The sequence below is a fragment of the Diabrotica virgifera genome, chromosome 4, assembly GCF_917563875.1.
Source record: "Diabrotica virgifera virgifera chromosome 4, PGI_DIABVI_V3a".
Taxonomy (NCBI): domain Eukaryota; kingdom Metazoa; phylum Arthropoda; class Insecta; order Coleoptera; family Chrysomelidae; genus Diabrotica; species Diabrotica virgifera.
This window is the reverse complement of record NC_065446.1, coordinates 107,635,088-107,655,314: the sequence shown is the minus strand read 5'-3', so window position 1 is coordinate 107,655,314 and position 20,227 is coordinate 107,635,088. Positions and strand designations below refer to the sequence as shown.

Below are 20,227 nucleotides of genomic sequence, written 5' to 3'. Positions count from 1 at the left end.
TTAAGCTGTTTACGTTGCTCTGGTAGAAGTTCAGATTCCGATTGTATCGAATTAACCACTGGAACACTCATAACTTCCGAAGAGAAAAACCACTCTCCTTTTCGTAAATCTGGTACAATACCCATTCGCACCCAGAAATCTACACCTAGTACTAAAGAGTGTCTACACTGTGGCCAAACGAAAACATCAATTACCTTAACAACATCACGAAGTTTTATAGGCACCGAAGCTACACCTAATAAAGGACTCTGACTACCATCCGCAACTCTGCAAGACCCATCTGGAACAGTTTTTAAATGTACACCTAAACTACGTAAAATCTCCCATGTAGGCATATTTACAAAAACTTTATTGGCTCCACAATCCAATAAACCGAATACTGTCTTACCTAAGATATCAACTTCTACATAAGGACATTCACTGTCATTACTCTGTGCTAAAATATAATCTAAAACTAACTTAAATGAATAAAAATTATCACTACCTTCTTCCTTATCGACCGTTAACTGTCCGTTCCGATTCGAGATAGCCCGGTCGTCCACTATCTCCGGTTGCCGTTTCCCGAATTATTTCCAGAATTGTTTCCAGTTCTAGAATTATTATTGTTACGATTCTGTGAATTACATTGAGGACAAGTATTTTTAGTAAAACCTTCCTTGTTACAACCAAAGCATCTAAACACACGTTTTGGCCTCTTACAGTCCTTAACCACGTGATCATACTCATTACAGCGCCAGCATTTAGGTACAAACGCCTCTACTTCTTGTATAACGTGATGACGAGAAGAATTAGCTCTACTACTAGAAGAAGGCTTAAACGACTCAATATTAATTCGAGTTTGCTCAATTTTTCGACACAAGTCAATTAAATCAAAACCCCCACGTTGGGCTCCCAAAAATGTACCACAGCTATTTCTCAGTCGGAATTATTTTTATATTATTAGTTGGTTTGATTTAGATGAGCATGAGACATGACAGTTCAAATAAAACACTAGATAACTATAGAGAATATAATGTCAACAAAATTTTAAGTCCCTTTTTACATACAAATATTAATTTTGATTTCAATAGTTTATAAGAACAAAAGTAAGTAATTAATTAAAAAATAATAAACCAGAACCAGCTGTTTCCTTCACATAAATATAAAAATCATTGTATTTTAGTCCCCTTTTTAGACCCCTTAACCCAATCTAAATTGTACCTTATTCTTTCTTGTTTTCTCCCATAAAATAAAATAAAATCTATTACCGTCCTTATTTCCTTCAATAAAAAAAATCATTTGCCTGGATAAACACACTGCAATCTTCCTTAAATTTTGTCAAAATGTCACGTCAAATATCGAACTTCTAAATAAATCTGCCAAATTTATTATTTCCAATATACTGAATAAATGTAAATCTGGTAAATAAATGTACTTCTATTACTTCTTTAAACAGGATCGATAAATACATACAATTTTGTACTACCGGAACACCCTTTAACATACAAAAGGGTCTATTACACGACTCTCAGCCTGGCCATCAATAAACATCGAATTAATCTCTAGAGGATTTTCCAAGACAAATCTTTACGTGCCCCAAATTTCCAGCACACCAACGGATACCTCAATAAGAGAATTCCCAGTACATCCCACCAAAGGATTGAAAAAGTACCATTTCAATTAAAAAAAAAACTGGGAATCCAAATCGCCGACCAGGCTTCAAGTGCTTTCTCAAAAATGTTTATTGAAAAAGAATGAACGTTGTTGATTTTCTAACAAGGCGTTCAAAACAAAAAACTCTACAACAAAAAATCTTCTCTCACTGACTCACACAAAAAGCATATACATCCAAACATACAAATTATACATCCTCCAAGGACAAAATAATCGGTTATAAACAACCAAAACTCAACAAACGTTACTACTAAATTTTCAACCGTAATAATATTTTTGTAAAAAAAAGTATCTTTGACTGCAAAAAGTTATATTTAGATAGGAAATTTAACCAGGAAAAGTTTTTATGTAGACGTGTTTGTACCAAAAGTGCATAGAACTCACCCTAATGTAACCTGTGCCCAGGGACTAATTCACCCATTTCTCAAAAACGCACCCCTTTAAATGGTAGAACTCCGCGGTTTTTTCATATATAGAGATTCATTGACCATATGAAATAATAAAACCCCGTTAACGTTGTAGTTCCTTTCTGTAGTACATAATCAATAGCCTAAGAGTATAGAGTCAAGATTCTGATTTATACAAATTTTACGAGAAAATTTTAAATTTATATCTTACTTACTTTACTTTATCGTATCCGGACATTAGTCATTCACTTATAAGGTGTCCCAAAAGTAGCGGAACGGTCGAATATTTCGCGAACTGAACATCGGATCTGAAAAATACGTGTTCAATATTTTTCAAAAATCTATCGAATGACACTAAACACGACTCCCCAATCCACCCACTGGAGATGGGGTGGGGGTAACTTTAAAATATTAAATGGTAACCACCACGGTACACAGAACCGGTATGTTCGCACGCATGGAAGGCGAACGCGTGACGTCATATGGGAACCTTAATTTTCATCCGGCAATGCTAAATGAAGCGCTAATTTTGTTCGAATTTTAAAATTATGTACCTATCATCGCTTTTTAAATAAGAAATTGTATTTTATATTTTTTTTACTGTCATTTTCCAATATGCATTTAATTTAAACATGAATTTCCATTGAAAAATAAAGATTTTAGGTATCTGTTGTCCAATACACATTTACCACAGTATATTAAAAAAATAAAACAGAAATAATATAAACATTCACTTTACTTCTGGGTCTGTAAAAATGTTTCACATAAAATTGTGTCTACTTACTGTTATTCTAAATTATTGAAACATATTTGACTAAAAATAAAAACTTAACTACAAATCAGTTAAGAAATTTTAAGTTTTAGATGAAGTACTTAGATCCAATTACTTGATGACTTTAAAATTTTATTTACAAAATAGAAAAAGGTTGATTTTAAGTTAAACCAGGTTAGGAATCTAAAAATTTCAAGTGCGAACATTTTATTAGACACATACATATTATACAGAGTGGGTCAAAGAAAACAGTCCACCTCGATATTTGGCAGTATTTATTAGATTTTAAGGAAATGACGAAACAGGTCGATTTTTGATCTAAGTGGGACACATTTTTACGGTACATACATTTGTCATTTGTCAACCCCCTCCCTTCCACTTCCCCCACCCCTTATTTTTAAATAGGGAATAGGGGTCGTGTGCTAGCTCATTTAAAAGGTTACTTGATCCTCTATTCAGGAATATAAATATTTTTATAATAATTTTTATACAGGGTGTTCAAGAAAAATAGTTTAATTAAATTAATTTACACAAAAAGAAGAATGTATGTAATTTATTTAATTCAAAATACATTCTACTGCTGTCACAAAACAGAAAAAATATTTTTTGATAAATAAACGTTGCTCTTCGCTTAATTTCAATATTCAAGCTGCCACCTATCTGCCTCTTGGTAGGTTGAATATTGAATTTAAGCGAAAAACAATATTCATTTGTCAAATAAACATTTTTCTCTGTTTTCTGTCAGTATTAGAATGTATTTTGATTTAAATAAATTACATACATTATTCATTTTGTGTCAATTAATTTAATTCAAAATAATTTTTCTTGGACACCCTGTATAAATAATTATGTAAATGTTAATATTACTGAATAGAGAAATGAATAACCTTTCAAATGAGGTAGCACACGACCCGTATTCCCTATTTAAAAATAAGGGGTGGGGGAAATGGAAGGGAGGGGGTTGACAAATGACAGATATATGTACCGTAAAAATGTGTCCTCCTTAGATCAAAAATCGACCTGTTTTTTCATTTCCTTAAAATCTAATAAATACTGCCAAATATCAAGGTGGACTGTTTTCTTTGGCCCACTCTGTATATGTATGTATAAAATGTTCGCACTTTAAATTTTTAGATTCCTAACCTGGTTTAACTTTAAATCAATTATGTATATTACTACATATTTTGTATAATATTATGTATAATACATATTATATTATGTTTATTAATAAAAAAACAAATTTGCGGGAAAAGTTTTATTAATAATATTAGAATTAGTATCTATAATTAAATTCATTTTTTAAAATTCGAAAATTTTGATATCTTTTTGTCAAGTGCTCTCTGGCAGTTTTTAAAACTTATTTTTCTGTTAATATCCCTCATTCTAATATATGTTCGTGTTCTGCACATGCATAATATCGCCTCAAATGGCATTATACTCTCGGTTTTAATAAATTACTATAAAACTAATAGTTCTATTATAATAGTTTTAAAAATACACAGTTATGGTAATAAAAAACAATTTGTAACTAAAATAATATAGAATTACTTCAATCGTTAACAGCTTAATATTTTAAAACCGTCTCAATCTATTCACTTTCAACGCCACCACATACGAAATAATGCATCCAAACAATAAGCAAATATCTGTTAGGTTCCCACGTGACGTGCTGCGCGGCCGAACCAAATTTAGCGACGACAATCGGCATACCTGTTCTCTGCGTACCGTGGTAACCACCACTTTTTATTGCATATTTGGATTCCTTACGTAAAATTAAGCAACTTTTATTTGAAACATTTTTTCGAATTGTGGATAGATGGCGCTATAATAGGAAAAAACCATTTATAGTGATACTAAAGGTAAATTATAGAAACTGTCTAATATCTCGAGAAATACACTTCCAAATAAAAAACCAAAAAACACGTGTTTAATATTGTTCAAAAACCTATCGAATGATACCAAATACGACCCCCACTTGACACCCTGGAGGTGGGGTGGGGGGTAACTCTAAAATCTTAAATAGGAACCCCCGTTTTTTATTGCAGTTTTGGATTCCTCACAAAAGAGTAAGTAACATTTATTCGAAACATTTTTTGAATTGTTGATAGATGGCGCTAATAAATGGCAATTTTCCGATTATAGCGCCATCTACCAACAATTATAAAAAATGTGTCGAATAAATGTTACTTATTTTTTCATGGTGAATCCAAAAATGCAATAAAAAATAAGGGTTCCTAGTTAAGATTTTAGAGTTACCCCCCACACCACCTCTAGGGTGTAGGGTGGAAAGTCATTTTTGATCTTATTCGATAGATTTTTGAAAAATATTAAACACGCATTTTTTGGTTTTTCATTTGGAAGTGAATTTTTCGGGATCTTAGACCGTTTCTATAATTTACCTATGGTATCACGATAAATTTTTATTTTCGATTATTGCGCCATCTATCCACAACTTGAAAAAATGTCTCGAAAAAAAGTTGCTAACTTTTACACAAGGAATCCAAATCTGTAATAAAAACTTGGGGTCTTCATTTAAGATGTTAAAGTTACTCCCCACCCCACCTCCAGGGGGTAGAGTGGGGGGTCGTGTTTAATGTCATTCGATAGATTTTTGAAAATTATTGAATACGTATTTTTCAGTTTTTCGATCCGATGTTCAGTTCGCGAAATATTCGACCGTTCCACTAGATACTTTTGGGACACCCTGTATAATTTCGGCACTGTATCGGGCTACTTCGGTTCCATCTTTGTTGTCGAGCCACAAATCTTCGAGGGTACTCTGATGTTTATGAGTACAGTTTGTTTATGCATTTAAGAAGATGTTTCATATATACTGCAATTTTCCAAAGTCACAGTTCACATCACCTTGGTCTATTTTCCTTCATTTTACCAAGTTTGATTTTACTGAAGCGACCCCATTTTTATCCTATTCCTAGTCTTCCACCTTTTAAAATCTAGGGATTGGCCCCCCATTCGAGCTTTGTATAGTAGGTACATGTCGCTCATTAGCAATCTGTTAATCTTATCTATGTACTCTGTAACACTTCTACGTGTTGAGGGCTCTGCAAAACCCGCTGCTTTATATAGATTTGGGAGTGGGGTCGGTCTCATATCCCCCGTTACTGTCCTGCATATCTGGTTTAACGCAGTATCAACTTGTTTGGTGTAGGCAGATCTGCACCAAACGGGGCACGTATATTCAGCAGTTGACAAACACAGTGCCTGTACCGTTGTTCTTAAGACGCGAACACATGCACTCCATTTCCTTCCCGTTAGCTTTCTGAGTATGCTGTTCCTAGTTTTTACTTTCCTTCTCGTTTTTACGCAATGTTGTCTGTAGGATTGGCCCTCCATTGAACCTGGGGAAGGGGAAAATAATCAGGAGGTTCATCCTGCACTGTTCCAAGAAAAATTTTCCTGGATTTTAGTCGCTTTCATGGCATTTGAACTTTGTATAGTACATGTCGCTCATTAGCAATCTGTTAATTTTATCTATGTACTCTGCAACACTTCTACGTGATGAGGTCTCTGCAAAACCTGCTGCTTTATACAGAATTGGGGAGTGGGGTCGGTCTCATACACCCCGTTACTATCCTGCATATCTGGTTTAACGCAGTATCAACTTGTTTGGTGTGGGCAGATCTGCACCAAACGGGGCACGTATATTCAACAGTTGAAAACACACAGTGCCTGTACCGTTGTTTTCAAGACGCGAGCACATGCACCTCATTTCCTTCCCGTTAGCTTTCTGAGTATGCTGTTCCTAGTTTTTACTTTCCTTCTCGTTTTTACGCAATGTTGTCTGTAGGATTGGCCCCTCCATTGAACCTGGGGAATAGGTAAATAATCAGGAGGTTGATCCTGCACTGTTCTAAGAAAAATTTTCCTGGATTTTAGTCGCTTTCGTGGCATTCAAGCTTTGTATAGTACATGTCGCTCATTAGCAATCTGTTAATTTTATCTATGTACTCTGCAACACTTCTACGTGATGAGGTCTCTGCAAAACCCGCTGCTTTATACAGAATTGGGGAGTGGGGTCGGTTTCGTATCCCCCGTTACTATCCTGCATATGTATGCATTTACCGCAGTATCAACTTGTTTGGTGTGGGCAGGTCTGCACCAAACGGGGCACGTATATTCAGCAGTTGAAAAACACAGTGCCTGTACCGTTGTTCTTAAGACGCGAACACATGCATTCCATTTACTTGCCGTTAGCTTTCTGAGTATGCTGTTCCTAGTTTTTACTTTCCTTCTCGTTTTTACGCAATGTTGTCTCTAGGATTGACCCCTCCATTGAACCTGGGGAAGAGGAAAATAATCAGGAGGTTCATCCTGCACTGTTCCAAGAAAAATTTTCCTGGATTTTAGTCGCTTTCGTGGCATTCAAGCTTTGTATAGTATATGTCGCTCATTAGCAATCTGTTAATTTTATCTATGTACTCTGCAACAATTCTACGTGATGACGTCTCTGCAAAACCAGCTGCTTTATACAGAATTGGGGAGTGGGGTCGGTCTCATACACCCCTGCACTGTCGTTACTATCCTGTATATTCTTTTTCTCATGATCATCTTTCAGTGCGTCACAGTTTTTCGATTTCTCTCTAACGCATTAAATTGTATGTGACAGAAAAAAAGGCACGTCTGGGAATACTTCGGTAATTATTCTAGTTCGGTGATTATTCTAGTTGTCGATAGATGGCGCCATAATCAAAAAAGAATTATTTATTAAATAAAATAATAATATTATCAATATAATCTGTACAATTTATAAGACTATACAAATGAAAGAAAATACCATTTTATAAATGCAATAGACACAATTGATTTGGTTTTATTCCAAATTGAAAATAAAATTTGACAACTGTCAGATTTAACTAAAATGTCACGTTAGAATAAATGTCATAAATGTGTATTATCACGGACTTACCTTTTTTTCTATAGTTTGTGACGCACTGAAAAATGTTCATGAAAAGGAGAATATCTGGTTTAACGCAGTATCAACTTGTTTGGTGTGGGCAGATCTGCACCAAACGGGGCACGTATATTCAACAGTTGAAAAACACAGTGCCTGTACCGTTGTTCTCAAGACGCAAGCACATGCACCCCATTTCCTTCCCGTTAGCTTTCTGAGTATGCTGTTCCTAGTTTTTACTTTCCTTCTCGTTTTTACGCAATATTGTCTGTAGGTCAGGGACCGGTCTAGAGTTACTTCAATATAAATAGTTTAGACTGTGTGATCTAGTGTATTATCATTCAACGCAATTTGGAGTTTTCGTGTTTGTATGGCTATTCAATACATAATTCGGCCTCCAAGTCTTATATGCTTTTAGTCAGGATGGCCATTAACGCTAACGCCGAAATATATAATTCCAGCGGTGGGAGCCCTCTAATAAAACGGTTCCTGTACTATTCAAGGCTCCTGTTATATTTTAGAAGCTCTTGTTTTTGTAGTGTAGTGAGAGTGGTCACACAAGATTGCAAAGTCGTCTCTCTCCATCAAAGTACTGAACCATAAGTAACTAACCATAAGAAACATTTCAAATATAAATTTTATTAAATTTTGATTATATTTATAATAGTGAAAATATTAATATAGTACAGGTGCTTTTCGATTTATCTGATTGGCAAAAATGTCAAATGTCAAAAATCATTCTCAATTCACAAAGTTGATAGGCAGCTAACCGATCCTGTTTCATTGTGGCCATCATTGCCTCATAGCATTTTTTATGCGAAAAAGAAAACTAAAGGATCTTTCTGCTTCTGCGACTATCATCGGTAATGTGCAAAATATTCTTAACGCAATAACGATTCAAATTTGAGATGTTTAATTTTATTAAGCAAATCTATTGAGGAAAGTTGAGATTCACCAATATTATCCTTGTATATCGCTCTCAAATGAAAAATTTCATCTATCAATTCTTCACTGATGTCTTCTTTATAAAACTCGCGCAATACATATAAGTATCAATAATTGAAGAAAAGGAACTTCTGTGTAAAAGGTATATTTATTTATATATACAGTGCTAGTCAAAAGTCCGTACCCCCCCTCTTATCTTTTGAACGGTTTTACCTATAATAGTGAAATTTGGATGGAGGAAATTAACTGACGTAAGCTTCTTAACTAGTTATGAACGGTGACGTAATAGTGACAGATGACGTTACAGAGCCACTGTGACCGATAATTTTAAATGGGACCTTATGGCAAGTGATACCTCGTTTGAAAGGTATTCAAAATACCTACTCAGCCATACTAATTTTTTTGTGTTTTAGTTGATTTTGATTTTGGTGAATAAATTAAATAAATATAATATTGTAGCTTCGCATTTAATTAATAAAAATTCAAATGTACGCCTATGGTTTTTTTGTCAAAAAAGTTGACGTTTTTCGATTCTCTAGTAGTTTTTACGTCAACGTCAACCTTTTTGACAAGTAATCATAGGCGGAATTTTGAATTTTGAATTAATTAAATGAAACTACAATTTTATATTTATTTCATTAATTCGTCAAAATTAGCTTAAACTTAAACAATATTAGTATGAGTGAATAGGCATTTTCAATACCTTTCAAACGAGGTGTCACTTGCCATAAGGTCCCATTTAAAATTATCTGTCACAGTGGCGCTGTAAAGTCATCTGTCATTATTACGTCACCTGTCATGACTAGTTAAGAAGCTTACGTCCGTTTATTTCCTATTTCCAAATTTCACTATTATAGGTATAACCGTTCAAAAGATACGAGGGGGGGTACGGACTTTTGACTAGCACTGTATAAATTTGGGTTCAAAACGTCCTCCGACGTTGTCCGATGCCTTGTTGCCAATATCTTCTATCATTGCAGTTTTCATCTTCTAATCGTCGTAGACTCATTGATCGTCTTACTCCTTGTATGCATGTCGTTCTTGGCCTTCCTCTTTTTCTGTTTAGGTATATTTATTTAAAACCCCAATAAAGGGCTACACTAAAAAACAGAACGTTTTCGCTCTAAAGAGAGCATCATCAGTGTTCTAAGCAAGCTCTACATGCTAAGCCACCAAAAATACAGGGTGAATCAAATAAAGGGCCTATTAAAAATATCTCAAGAACTAAAGGCAACAGAATCATGAAAATTGGAATAAAGGGGTTTTGAAGGATGATCTATTAAATGAAAATATTTTCATCTCATCATCTCCGGTTATACCGGAAGTTGCTTATAACTTCGTTTTTTTAAATAGGACACCCTGTACATTTTTACATTTTTGGATTCTCTTCGATGTCTTCTTTCTTAAAATATGAGGTTTTGTAATATTATACAGGGTATTTTAAAAGATAATTACGTTTTTTTATTAATTTCGTAGCAAAATTAACACCCTGTAGAATGGTAGTAGTTTGACATCTAAAACTATACTTACGTTTAAATGATTTTTAATATACTCTACTATTGTTAAGAATCATTAGTAGGTATACCTATATTTTTAATTTTAGTATACAGGGTTGGACGAAACTCGGAATGAGTATTTTCTGAGTTTTCTTAAATAGAACACCCTGTATTTTAGTATTGTAATGAAATGATATTTTATGGTACTTTTCTATTTCTTAAGCATTCCCTATACCTAACTGCTTTAATTTTTGCTTAATTGTTAATCGCACCAACAATCTTAACTACGTAGGTATTTTGATAGCTAAACCATTATTGGTAATTTTAAGGACCAGTCTGGATTAATATGTATTTATTTCTGAAAAATTATTTGGGATTGAGTATTTTCACGGCTAACCTAATAAAATTTTACGTATTTTTCGTTGCAATTAATGTTTAGCTAGAATCACCAATAACTCACAAATTAAAGCAGTTAGGTATAGGGAATGCTTAAGAAATAAAAAAGTACTATAAAATATCATTTCACTACAATACAAAAATACAGGGTGTTCTATTTAAGAAAACTCAGAAAATACTCATTCCGAGTTTCGACCAACCTTGTATACTAAAATTAAAAATTTAGCTATACTAATGATTCTTAACAATAGTAGAGTATACTAAAAGTCATTTGAACGTAAGTAGAGTTTTAGATGTCAAACTACTACAATTTTACAGGGTGTGAATTTTGCTACGAAATTAATAAAAAAACGTATTTATCTTTTAAAATACCCTGTATAATATTACAAAACCTCATATTTTAAGAAAGAAGACATCGAAGAGAATCCAAAAATGTAAAAATATACAGGGTGTCCTATTTAAAAAAACGAAGTTATAAGCAACTTCCGGTATAACCGGAAGTTGCAAAGAGATGAAAATATTTTCATGTAATAGATCATCCTTCAAAACCCCTTTATTCCAATTTTCATGATTCTGTTGCCTTTAGTTCTCGAGATATTTCTAATAGGCCAGTTATCTGCCTCAACCTATATATGGGTTAAAACCCTTAAAACGCCGACCAAAAGTCTTACATTGGCGTGTTATATATTAAACCCTGGCGATATGTGAAATTTAAGCAATATATACCTCAAAGCATCATATGACTATACCACGAGCATGTAGGTGGTTGAGTTGATTTCTCTTGTCTCCACAAAGAGAAAGGTGAAAGCCACCTCGGCGTTTTAAGGGTTTTAACCCATGTATTTTTGGTGGCTTAGCATGTAGAGCTTGCTTAGAACACTGATGATGCTCTCTTTAGAGCAAAAACGTTCTGGTTTTTAATGTAGTTTTTTATTGGGGTTTTAAATAAATATACCTTTTACACAGAAGATCCTTTTCTTCAATTTTTGTAATTAATGGTATACAGCCAGGTACAGGAAATTTTTCCTTGTGGACATATATCAATGTTTTTCTTAATATTATCGTCATCTTCATCTCGGAATATCCATAAAATGTTAAATGGCGAATAAATTTTATTTTCGTCATTAAATCTTCTGGTTAAATTGCTTATTATATAACAATATTAAATCTTTCCCAGCAAAATGTTGCGTCGGGCTCAAAATTATCAGGCATCACTACTATAGGCCCATGCAAATCATCAAAAAATCTCACAGGCTTTTTGCGCCGTTTTTCTTTATTTGATGTAAATTCTGGATTTATTTCATAATTGCTGGTAACTAATTTAGATTCTTCTGATTTCTTGTAAATCTTCCAGAACCCTTGATATATTTTTAATCTTCATATCCATACCATAGTTTTATCTGACTGCATTGTAGTATTTGACTCCTGTGATTTATTGCTGTTAAAATTTTAAACCAAATCGATTAAAAGTAATATTAAATATAGCCGAGTATTAATTAAACGCATTATGGACATAAAGTGAAGAGCAAAAAAAACGGGAAAAAATTACGTCTTTGGTCTGGTCCACGCCGGGCCCCTTCATCGCCGGTCCCCTGTAAAATGTACCGGCTGTACCGCCCTCTCGGCGGCCCTGGGTATATCGCATCTGATCCGCAAAAGTGCTGGTAAATTTCCACCTAGTCACTATTACCAGTGACTAGGTGGAAGCCCACGAATCAATCATCGACAAATATCAATTTTTTGTAGTAGATTAATTTAAGTATAAATTTTATTTTAAATTTTCTCAAAATTTTCCTCTTCTACATGAACAGTGAATCATTATAAGTACTCAAAATCATTCAGTATTCAAAAAATGCATACGTGTAAATATTTCAAACAAAGCAAAGTCACGTGAAAGACACGGAAATCCCACGATTACTTTCAATTTTCGTCCAGTTAGTGATCGTGCCAATTTGGATGGCTACCAAAATTCAAGACCATGAAATTAAGAGTGAATGGGTCTAGGACACATGTCAATTAGTCAGGAAATGGAACGTTGGCTTTTTTATTAGTACGGCATGTTCAAATACGAGGTTCGTAAGGAAAGTAATCATAAAAGTGCAATTTTTAAGATGAAAAATGCTGGAACGGCTTAATTTACTTTTCAACTTTCTCACATTGTGATAGAATTCGTTTGTTTTATAATGACATGTTAAAATTATGGTATCATCGATATATTCCTTAAATCATCATCATAAGTGGCTCGACAATCCGTAGTGGATCTTGGCCTGTTCACAAAGAAGTCGCCACTCCTGTCGATTCCTGGCAACTTCCCTCCATCTTCTGACCCCTAGAATTTTTAGGTCTTCTTCCACATCATCAATCCATCTTCTTCGTGGTCGTCCTCTACTTCTTGTGCCCTCTGGTTTTAAAAATGTTAATCTCTTAATGTATTCGTGGTCTGACATCCTAGCAATGTGTCCAGCCCATCTAAGTCTCTGCCCTTTAACGAATTTCACAATATCTGGATCGGTGTAGAACTGATATAGTTCAAAGTTGTATCTTCGACGCCATAGCCCATTTTCGTTTACTGCCCCAAAAATCTTTCCAAGAATTTTTCTCTCAAAAATACCAGGAAGTCTTTCATCACTTTGAGATAGGGTCCACGTTTCAGCTCCATATATCAAAACCGGTCTTATTAAGATATTCTTTAAATGGTATGTGATATATTAAACGAGCACCACACTCTCGGCGAAGTTACTTCGGCAAAGTTAACCGAAGACCGAAGTACCGTCACTACACACTCGTTCTACTTCGCGAGAAACACATTCACGCCGGGCGATAAGGACTTCGTTCCTTTGACTTGATCGCAATACCGCCACCGAATGGAAGTAGACCGAGGCGCAGCGAAGTAGCACAACGTTACTGCCTGCACTCTCGTACTTGCTCAACTTTGATCGACTTCGCCGAGAGTGTGGTGCTCGCTTCATAGCATTTGTTACATTATTAAGTATCACTAAGTGTTAACACAAAAGAAGTTTTTCTTTTTCTTAAGGTGCCGAGACCGCTTGTCGATGTTGGCTCTCATGTTGCGTAGCATATTAACAATCATTGTCTTATTTACAGCCGCACGAAATAGTTCAGTGCTAGTTTTCTCAAACAAGTGGCGTAGGTTTTTAAGCCAAGAAAAATCAATTAGATGGATGTTATTGCATATTCGAATATAGTTCTTAATTCCGAACAACTTATCATAATAACAGTTTTCAATATTGTGAAAAATAAAGCTACTTTACTCTTGAGCTAAATTCATATTTTTTGACATACTTCGTATAATATTCATAAAATTTGATATCTGACGGTTGATTCTTAAGTTTTAGACCATGCAGAGCTTTTTTATGAAGAATAACTTTTTTAGTAAAATGAATAATAAAAAAGTTTCCCATATTATTCCAAGTTACAGGGACATACTGTATAAATATAATTATTGGTTTATAATATTAAAAGAAATAATTAGTTTTATTTTAAAGATAAGGACTTAAGCTTTATTATACAGTACAAAATTGATTAGAATAAAAAATTAGAATTTTTTGGGAAAACTAGATATATTTTTTAACTATTTAAACAAATTACATTATTTGATTAATAATATTATTAAAACATTGCAAATTTTTGTAATGCAGGTACACAAAAAGTACATATATTAAGAAAAAAATATTAAATTCAACTAGAAACGGGAAATATAGAACAGTATTTATAATTTCATTAATATTTTTGAACGATTGAATTTTCAGTTCCCCCTGAATATGGCCCCACTAATTTTTCAACCTCATTTTTGACACTCACAGACTTGGCCATCTAATCTCATACCTACTTTTTTGCCTAATCGTTCTAGAACAACTTTATTTTTTTTAAATTCGTGTAAAACTGTCAACTTTTTAAATATAGCCCAGTAAATGAACGGGAAATTCGGCGATACCGTGTAATTTTCAGGGGCAACTCCGAATTGCATGAAAATTTGGATTTAGGTTCTACTTACCCTCCACTTCAAAGTTGAAATAGTGCCGTTGGTTGTTTTTACTTGGGAGCTGACAGTCACCCCTTCTTGGGGGTGAAAAAACATACGTTCAAGATAAGACCGGAAATGGATAAATTGACTGATTTTAAGCAACTTTTGTTTTATAGAGTTTTTTACTTAAGTCAATAATTTTCGAGTTATTTGCCATTGAAAATGTTGATTTTTCGACAAAAAAACTACGTTTCAGACGGTTTTTCGCAAATAACTCAAAAAGTAAATATTTTATCGAAAAAAATATCCTTAGCAAAAGTGTAGCTTATAAAAAACTCAAAAAATGGTGTATCAGTATAGTCTATCAATCAAATAAAAACAAAGTTATAGTTCATGAAAAATACGTTCTTATTCGTCTAATTTCAAATCGAATATTTCAAGGTGAAATCACCGAAAAATTAAGCACTTTTTGAGAAAAACCTATTTAATTTTTTTTAAAGTGTTTATAAAAAGATTTGTTTTAATTGTTAACAAAAGTTTTAGCATTAAAAATAAGCGAGTTACGCTCAAAATAAAGTTGGCCCTCTATTTTATTTTGTAAAAAATCATGAAAATCTCACCGTGTTTAGCTCCCCAAATGAAATTAATCGCTACCGCTTTACAAGCAATTTACTTACCTATCTATTTTTTATATGATCTGTCAGTCTCACCGGTTTAAACTTTTATTTATGAAAGGGTTATAATTGAGAAAGCTTGAATGGGTCACTAATCACGAGTGTATGCAAATTTTGAACAGCCATATCTTAACCAATTTTTGTCTTACGACGAAACAAAATGAAACTATCATATTTATAATAGCAAAACCTACATTTTTTTACTCTTTAAGATTTTTCTTATCACTAATACTTTTTAAGTTATTTTGAAAATAAGAAATTTTTCAAAAATTCTTAGAAAATTTGTTTTTACTATAAGACCAAATGTTTTCAAAAATAAGCACTTCAAACCAATCAAACTTACAGATTATATAAACAATACACATACAGTTAAAATAGATGGTGAAGCCAAACGATTAATTTCATTTAGGGTCCTAAATAGAGGGAGATTTTCACGATTTTTTTTTCCAAAAAAAACGGCGCCAAGTTTTTTTTTCAGTGTAACTCGTTTATTTTTAATGCTGTAAACTTTTGTAAAAAACAAATAATAGATAAGCTTTGTTTCGATGCTTTAAAAAGGTTAATAAAGATTTCCCGAAAAACGCTTCTTTCTTCTAACATCGGTGATTTCGAGTTGAATTATTCCATTTGGAATTAGACGAATAAGAACTTATTTTTCATGAGCTACAACTTTGCTTCTACTCAATTTGTAGACTTTACTGGTACACCATTTTTTTCGTTTTTTTATAGGCTACACTTTTACTAAAAATATTTTGTCGATGAAATATTTACTTTTTGAGGCACTTTTACTAAAAATATTTTGTCGATAAAATATTTACTTTTTGAGTTATTTGGGAAAAACGGTCCGAAAACGTAGTTTTTTTTGTCGAAAAATCAACATTTTAAATCGTGAATAACTCGAAAAGTATTGACTTACAAAAAAAACTTAATAGAGCAATAGGTGCTTAAAATAAGTCAATTTATCCATTTCCTGCCTTATTTTAAACACGCGTTTTTCACCCCCCGAGAAGGGCTAAATGTCACCCCCCCTCCCCCAAGTAAAAGCAACCAACGGCACAAAATCAACTTTGAAGTGTGGAGGGTAAGTAGAACCTAAATCCAAATTTTCGTGCAATTCGGAGTTGCCCCTGGAAATTACACTCCAAAACGGTCATTTATTGGGCTAATATGAAAAATATTTCATCTACGACTAATAGCTTAAAAGTTATGCTGTATGTAATGTAATATATTATTATTTGTAACGTCATATCTTCACTAATTTTTACTAAACAAATGGATTCTGGCAGTGTGCGATACAATGAAAAAACGATCTGTTTAATCTATTTTCATAAAAGCTAAAGCCTATTATGTATTAGGTACACTTGATAATAATTATTGGGATAGGTTAGGTTTATTGTGAGTGTGGCTCATTCTCAGGTTAAAGTTATCCTCTTGACCCAACATTTTTGACAAAGTCTATTATACCTTAAGTGATACTTCTACGGAGTCGAACAGCTCCAGTTGATAATAACAAAATGTGTAGAACCTTATTCTCTCCAATTCTGGGCAGTTGCACACAACGTGTTCCACCATCTCGTCATCAAAAGACGAGTTTGATTCTTATGGGCGGCATATCCACATCATCTGAACCCATTAATGCCCACCGTATTTTATGTAATACGCAAGACACTGCTACATATTTCGCCATCTAATTATCAGAAAAAAAGTAAGTAAGTTGTCCTAATATATGGCACAGAGTAGATGTTAGAAGGTAACTGTTTATCGTATTAATTAAAATTTATTGTCGTTTGACAGTAAAGCTTGATTAGATTTGGGCTAAGCTTTCTTAGGTTACATTATAGTGCACCAGTTGCATGTCAAATGAGTTTGTAGGACTTTTTCGACTTATTTTGAGAAAACTTTTGTAGTACTCAATTAATAAGGCTTCTAAATATCTAATAGCAATATAAATATTGTTGAAATTTATACCGGTGAGTATTTTGAAGATTATTGATTTTTGCGTATGATGTATAATACGCTGGGCACTCGTGGTAACTAATCAACATTGTTTCGATTTTAGAAAAAAAAATGACGAAAAACTATGATCCTAACAATCCTAATGATGTGTTGAATTGTTGAAAATGTAGTTTAATGTAGAATATAGAATGTAATGTAGAAATCAGTTTAATATATGACGATACTTTGGAACACAAAATTTACCAGTGTAACGAAGTTCAACTCACTTTGCATTGTCCAAACAACGGAAATCTAAATTAAAGTTTTCGTTATTACCTCCAGTAGTGACTGGAAGGTTTTCAGTAGAAGAAGCGATGGAGCCGTATTATAGACATAATTGAACGCAGCGGTCTACTCGGGGAAAACCCATCCATTATGGATATAAAATCCGGTGTATTCCAACCAGTAAAGGTTACCTTGCACAATTGCATCCCTATACTCAAAGTGGAGATAAACTACAGGGTAACTCGTTACGAAGTTTCGTCTCAGAAAAGCTGCGTAGGTTTTTTATTATACCACAGCAATCTGTTATCTACATAGGTATTTTTTAATTTTTTTACATCTTTACTTTTACTGACAAGTTTGAGGGATCAAGAGGTTCACTGTACCGGCAAAATTAGATAAGACAGGATTGGAAGAACCCCACTCAAAGAGATAAAAAAATTCGTGGAACTTTTCATGCTCTACATACCGAGAAACAATAGCTCACTTTTATTAGCTGGAATGATAAGTAATAATGAAGTTACTATGGCAACTAATATTTCAATTTCATAAATATGTATTTACTAGAGGAAGCTGTAACCGATATAATGGTCCAAAAACAGATGGTGGTTCCTCAACCAAACGTTGTACAATATATAACAAGGGAATGGGTGGTGTAGATTTATTCGATAAGTTAAGAGCTTTGTACCTATAGTATCTGCATTCAATATAAAAAATATATTGGGCGACATTCAGATTTTGTTTGAATGGGGCAATACTGAACATATGGCTTCTTTACCGCAAAATAAGGCAATTTATTTATTAGAATTTTCCCAGAGAATTGTGGAGGCCCTGCTGGCAGCTTCAGATCATATTCCAACGCTACGTGGTGTACTTTCTGTTCTCACTTATAGTTTCCAAACGTGGACGTCTAAAAAAGCAAACATGGACAAAATCATAAAAACGCAAAGAGCAATGGAAAGAAAAATGTTGCACATGCGACTAATGGATAATAAGAGAAGCGAGCAGATAAGAGAGAAAACAAAAGTGATAGATGTTAGACAAGAACTTGCAAAATTGAAATGGAGATTTGCCGGACACAATATAAGACAAAAAAAGACCGATGGAACAAAATTCTTATAAATTGGAGACCGTGGGAATATAAACGAAGCAGAGGAAGGCCACAAATGAGATGGGCAGATGATATCAAGAAGCACGTGGGCTCTAGGTGGATAACTGTAGCGACAGACAGAGAAGAATTGAAAATAATTGGGGATGCCTAAGTCCAAAGATGGTCCGAAGAAGGATAATTAGATAGATAGATAGATCTCTTTGGGTTCTATACCCCATGTTCTGAGATTCTTTGTATATCCTTCGACATGTCCAAAGTAGAAGCTTTGTTTTGTTGGTTATTCTTACGTTGCAATTAAGCCACTTATCTAGTATTACTCATAGATATTTGACCCATTCTCCTATTTGAGAGTTTTTCTCAATCCTATTCTGTAGATACCTATTTGCTAAGTTCTCTTCCTATTTGAGCCTTTTCTTTCAGTATTATTTATGTATAACTTAAACTTCAGTTGCGTTACCCAAGTAGGTACTATCTTTATACAGTGCGTTGATAAAGTGTGAAAACGGTCTATTATCTCATGACTTAATTATTTTCAGAGCTAAAGCTCTGACAGCTGACAGGTCGATTTAATTTTTAAATTATGATTTTTTGACGTATATCCCATAATAGTAACTTCATAGATTTGGGCGTGATGACGGCATCGATGATTTTTTGTAAATGGAAATAGTAGTCGTGTGGTAGCTCATTTCAAAGGATATTTATTTCTTTATTCAGTAATATAAATATTAATATCATTAATGAATAACCATTTTCAATTTCGTTGCAACACGAAACTACAGCGGCATCATTATTCCAGTTCAATCAGAGAGTGCAGCAAGCACTTCCACCGGTTTCGAAATTTATTAGTCTCTCGTCAGGAGGCACATATGCTGCTCTCTCTGACCCAGCTAGGACAAACCCCGGCGTGCAGTCACGGATTGCAACGAACGAAATGGCGGGGATGCCCTAGCGGCAGCTGCTATCAAAAAACTAAGTTTTCAATCTAATAGCACATAAAACAACATCCAAAAATGTTATTCTACAAACACACACAGACAACAAATTTCAACTAAATTTTCGTTTATAAAAATTAATTATTATTTATAATGTATTGTTATCTTTATTTATATATAAAAACTGTGATATAGCCATACGCAAAATAAATAAATACATCCTACCAGACTGAAAACAATGGGAACCTTCTTTGGTAACACCTCCGAGGCTTCTACAATTTGCAAGCCATAACGGATGCTGAGACTAAGGAAGACTTTTTAGTTTTTTTTTATTAATATCATTATTTATACAGGGTGGCCAAAAAATAATTTTTGAATTAAATTAATTGCCGCAAAAAGAAGAATATGTGTAATTTATTTAACTCAAAATACATTTTACTGCTGCCAGAAAAGAAAAAAAAATGTTTATTTGACAAATAAACATTGCTTTTCGCTTAAATTAAATGTTCAAACTGCTAAGAGGCAGGTGGGTTGACATTTAATTTAAGCGAAAAGCAATGTTTATTTATGAAATGAACATTTTTTTATATTTTTTAGCACCCGTAAAGTGTATTTTGATTTAAATAAATTACATACTTTCTTCTTTTGTGTCAATTAATTTAATTCAAAAATTAATTTTTCGCCACCCTGTATAAATAATGATATTAATGTTTATATTACTATTATC

At 33.5% G+C, this 20,227-nt stretch overlaps 1 protein-coding gene across 4 annotated transcripts in view; it reads left to right on the top strand.

The window, feature by feature from the left end:
* LOC126883095 (glutamine synthetase 2 cytoplasmic-like) overlaps positions 1-20,227 on the top strand; it is a 359,158-nt gene that overhangs the window by 276,608 nt on the left and 62,323 nt on the right. The window lies entirely within an intron of this gene.